Source organism: Molothrus aeneus, chromosome 21 (assembly GCF_037042795.1).
Source record: "Molothrus aeneus isolate 106 chromosome 21, BPBGC_Maene_1.0, whole genome shotgun sequence".
In the NCBI taxonomy this organism is placed as follows: domain Eukaryota; kingdom Metazoa; phylum Chordata; class Aves; order Passeriformes; family Icteridae; genus Molothrus; species Molothrus aeneus.
This window is the reverse complement of record NC_089666.1, coordinates 563,140-568,114: the sequence shown is the minus strand read 5'-3', so window position 1 is coordinate 568,114 and position 4,975 is coordinate 563,140. Positions and strand designations below refer to the sequence as shown.

The following is a 4,975-nucleotide window of genomic DNA, read 5'->3' as shown; positions in this document are numbered from 1 at the left end:
TAATCACTGAAATCCCTTTTTCCACATAGAAGTCACTCAGACATTCATCCAAATCTGCAAATAATGCAAACAATTCTGTGGCACCAGGAAGAGGCGCTGACTCCAGAGAGCTGGGAATCAGGGCCCAGTGTTGGTTTAAACACTCTGCATCAGATTGTGGAGAGAGGAATGAGCCAGAGCAAAATGGAAGGAAAACATGAGGAACTAAGAACCTCAAAATGTTGATGGGCAGAGAAGAACTGTCTGGAAGTAGAGAACAGGGAAACACAGGTCCTGCACCTGGGGAGAAACAACCACCCCAGGCTGGGGGGGACCTGCTGGAGCAGCTCTGTGGAGAAGTACCTAGGGACAACAAGGTGTCCCTGCCCAGCAGAGAGACCTGGGTACAAAGAGCCACTGGGATCCTGAGACCATCAGGAAGAGCATTCCCAGCAGGTCAGCCAGTGATCCTGCCACTCTGCCCAGCCCTGGGAGGTATCTCTGGGGTGCTGTGCCCAGCTCTGGCTCCTCAGCACAGCAGGGACAGGAGCTCCTGGAGCGGGGTCAGCAGAGGCTGCGGAGGTGAAGAAGGGCCTGGAGCATCAGGGTGCCCAGGAAAGGCTGAGGGAGCTGGGGCTGCTCAGCCTGGAGAGGAGCCCCAGCTGAGAGGGGCCTTCAACCCTGGGTGTCCCTGTGTGCAGGGAGGGGCAGAGCAGGGCCCAGGCTCTGCTCCCTGGGGCCCAGCAACGGCACCTGAGCCATGGGCAGGCTCTGATCCCAGAATTCTCCCTGCACAGGAGGCAGAACTTCTCTGTGCAGTGCCCAGCCCTGAGTAGAGCCCGGAGAGGCTGTGGAGTCTCCTCCCTGGGGATATTCCAGAGCTGTGTGAACATAATCCTATGCCCTGTGCTCAGGGATGGCCCTGCTGAAGCAGGGAGGTGGCACCAGTGACCCACTGTAGTCCCTCCAATCTGACCCATCCTGGAGGATCCCTCTTGCCATTCCGGGAGCGCAGTGGAGCCTGTGCTGACCCTGGAGCCATTGGAGCTGTGCTGCATTCCCATCCTTCCTCTCCTTCCTCATCTCCTGCAAGAACAGAACAGCTGTGTTTTCCTGCCATCTCTTGGGGCTCTTTCATACCTCACCAAATATCATTGCAGAGAGACAAATTACTGTGTTTACAGTGCTCTGTTTACAGAAGGTGCTCTCAATTTAGGGTTTTTATTATGATACTTTATTTTTATGGCTCTCTGCATGATCTGTTTGTTTGCATTAATTTGAGTCAAAGGTTTCATAATCTGATTATGGGGAGCAGGGCTTGGGAAGAACTTGTAAAAAACTCAGAGTCCAGCAATGCACCTGCATTCCTGGGCACTGGCTGGGTTTGCTCCTTGATTCTCAATTTCTTCCTTTCCCAGGGCTTTTTCCGGAGAAGAAAGGTTCTGATGGATCTGTGGCCAGGAAAAGGGACAGTAAAGGTAACACAAGAAGGACTTTGAAGACTTGTTTCTTAACTGTTAAAAGTGTTCCCTGGCCGTGCCCTGTGACGCAGGACCTGCCTGTTCATGAGTTTAACAGGTCCATAGTTACGAAGCAGAGTGATGCAGACTCCCCAGGCAGGTGCAAGAGAGAACTCTTTATTCTAAAACCAGGACTTTTTAAGCAGTTAGGTCTTTATCAGTTACATTCCATTTAAGCACAACAAATGTAATTCAACTAATCACCATAAATGACAATGTGAACATGTAGTAGTTATATAACTTATTTTTCTACCTCTAATTCATCTGAGTCACTTTCCCATAGTCCTACTTAGTCAAAGTAATAGGCCTGAGCCATATTTTTAAAAGGGTAACAAGGCCCTTATTTTGTAAATTTTTACCTATATGCAACATCTCCCCCTTTGTTTTTTGTGTGAAGGGTTCATGTACCCTAATGCCAAAACAGTCTGCACCTGTAAGGCCATAATCTTATTAAGACTATTACTGGTCATCTGCTGGACACAGGATAAGATACAAGGAATACAGATCACAATCAATAAAAAACCCATCAAATATAACCATGCCACTGACAAAGACACTCACAGCAGAGGAAAACAAAAAGATGGTGTCCAATGTCCCCAGGAAGTAGAAAGAAATGGCTCCTGTTCCAAAGTTCATATGGCTGGAGCTCAGAGGCCATGCTGTTTAGGTAGGAGGAAGTCCATTAGATAGAAATGCTGTCTTTGACATTACTGAATGTCCTTCTGGAAGCATGGAACAGGGAATAACTGAAGAAGGTCATCAGGAACACAATAACGTGATAGTGGGTGCAGTGTGACACAAGCAGGCTGCCTTCATAAGCTTCCAGACAAGGCCATGTCCTGGCAGTCCTACCCCTGCTCCTGCATTGGCACGAGGGCCGGATTGTGATTAGATTGTTTCTCCTCTCACTGGGCCTCGTCTCCTCGGAGGCAATCAATGTTTGTCCAGACAAGCAGGTAACCACTTTAGACCTGTTGGCAATAAAAACACATGCCTACGTCCTCCCCTAGGTTAGTAAATCAGCTCAGCCTTGCCATTGCACATCCAATTGTGGATCCTTATGTAAAACTTCCAGAAACTGGGTCTGTCATGGGCAGCATTGTTCAGAGTGCTGCAACCTTCCCGAAGAAGTGTCTTGAAAAAGACACCTTGGGGGCACAGGCACATCTGTGCTCACACCAGGTGATTTCAGCTCTTCTATGTCCAGGCAATGCAGAAGGAGAGACAGGGTCATGGTGTGGGGTTGCAAGGAGAGCCGAGCCTTCATGCAACTTCCCCCTCAAAGGAATCCAAGGACAAAAGAGCCACTCAGACAGGCAAAGCAAGGGTTTATATAGGGATCTCGAGGGGTGGGACAGAACACCAGGGCCAATGGGATGAGGGCACAGGGGTGGAGCAAGGGGAAAGGGCCAATAGGATACAAGGAATCAACATAAAAAACCAAGGAGCAGTGGGGCTGCTCTTTTTGCTCACCATAACCACAGGGGTTGTGGCTTAGGGGTCAGTCCTCCAGGGGAGTGCAGCAGGCTTTTGCTTGGCCAGATTTCCGGCCTCCACAGGTTCTGTATCTGCAAATCTTCAGAGCAGTATCACTCTGCCAGAAATCAAAATTGATGATCTGCTTTCAAAAATTCTTGTATAAGTATTGCATTATCTAAATGTTCTTGAGGAGCCGTATTCCCCCTTCTTTGTTTTTTCAACATGCGCGTCTCTCACTATGAACATGAAGGCAACATAAAAGTAAAGCAATACATGTGGCAAAGCAATAAACTCACACCAAGCAAAAATAAGCAAGCTAATACATGTAATAATTAGCACACAAGAAAAAGCATTGTTATTTAGAATGATGCATCATCAATTGCCTAAATACTGTACCATCACCGAGAGTCTGCAATAGCTGGCAAACCCTGATTCACAATGAGGACCCAGAGAACCATTCCTGGGAAAAGTTTCTAGGTTTACCTCAAAAGGGGGTCCAGCTTTTATAAGTCCAAATTGGCAAGTCAAAGTGACCTGAGTACAGTTTTAATGCAGAAAACACCTGGGTCTGTTGGCATACTTCCAACCAGCTAGGGCTGGGGCTTGGCTGGGGTGAAGGCCTTAACTGGAAGGCTTTACCTAACATATCCTATGAACAAGCCTCTAGTAATAGCAGTTGGGAAAGTTCCTTAAAATTATACATGTCCTTCAGATAGCTACCAACAGTACGGGAAAGTTTGTAAAGCAGCTGGCATTGTCATTCATCCTTAGCTAAGCAGTCATGGTACCACAAACATACTCCAAACAACCAAAGCAATGCATGTGTCAACCTCAAATAATATCCTATGGATAATGCCCATTATGAAAAGTCAGTGAATTCACACTGTGACATCCACAACATATTCAGAATCATTAATACATCAACAGTAACCATCCTAAGAAGTTGAGAGTATGTTTTTCCACACATCTATGCATATATGAAACTAAAGCAACATAAAAGCAAGAAACAAAGTTCTAAACAGCTTGCAATTAATAACAGCCATAATTTGGAATTGTTACTCATCCCTCTGTGTTACCTATGGAAGATAAAACAGCAAAGATTGTTATGAATAATTACATTAATTGATCAATGTAGAATGTTTAAACTCATAGAATTTTCTTTGAAATTAAGGATCTAATAAACTGCATCCTCACATATTTTTACACAATCTAGTATCTTATATTCTTAAACAGTTGCTTACCAAATTCTTCATTATAATTGTTTCAGTCAGTTCCATCTTATCTCTACAACAAAATAACTGTATCTTGTAATTTAAATGAGCATATTTCAACAGATCTTAAACTTAACGTCACCCAAACATAACAAAAAGTACCCCTAACAAAACTTTAAGTTAACATTACTGAAACTGAACAGAAATTAATCTTAATAGAATTTAACAGAGCTTAAAATAACGGACTTAAACTGAACAACACTTCACTTAAACTCGACAGAAACTAAACTTAACAGAACTTAACCTTAACAGAACTTAAATTTAACAGAACCTAAACTTGGCAGAACTTAAATGAATTTAAAGAACTTCAAATTAACAGAATGTAAACATAACATCACTTAAATGTAACAGAACTTAAAACTTAACATCACTTGAATTTCACAACACTTAAACTTAACAGAAATGAACCTCAACATCACTGAAACATAACAAAACTGAAAATTAACATCACTTAAATTTAACAAAACTAAAGTTAGAGTTGAGAGTGTTCCTTTAAAAGTTTCAGATACAAAAGAATTTAACTAATTTTGACTCCATCATTACAAGAAAGCTGTTGAAAATTTGTCATACAACAGTTAAGCATCAATGAACAATATGCAGGCAACCAACTGATTTGTAACTGAAATAGCAGCAACATGGATTTACTGGAGAGATTATAAAGGTGTGGCAAATGCATTTATGATGCATTAAATGCATTAAATGATTTTATATTATTTATTTTTGAGA

General features: G+C 43.3%; 1 long non-coding RNA gene across 1 annotated transcript; it reads right to left on the bottom strand.

Moving 5' to 3' along the window:
• Positions 1 to 1,595: 1,595 nt before the first annotated feature.
• Positions 1,596 to 4,553, bottom strand: LOC136565298 (uncharacterized). Its single transcript, XR_010784849.1, has 2 exons — positions 2,973 to 4,553; positions 1,596 to 2,777 (listed from the first exon to the last, which is right to left on the bottom strand). It is a non-coding gene; the product is annotated as an uncharacterized lncRNA (long non-coding RNA).
• Positions 4,554 to 4,975: the final 422 nt, after the last annotated feature.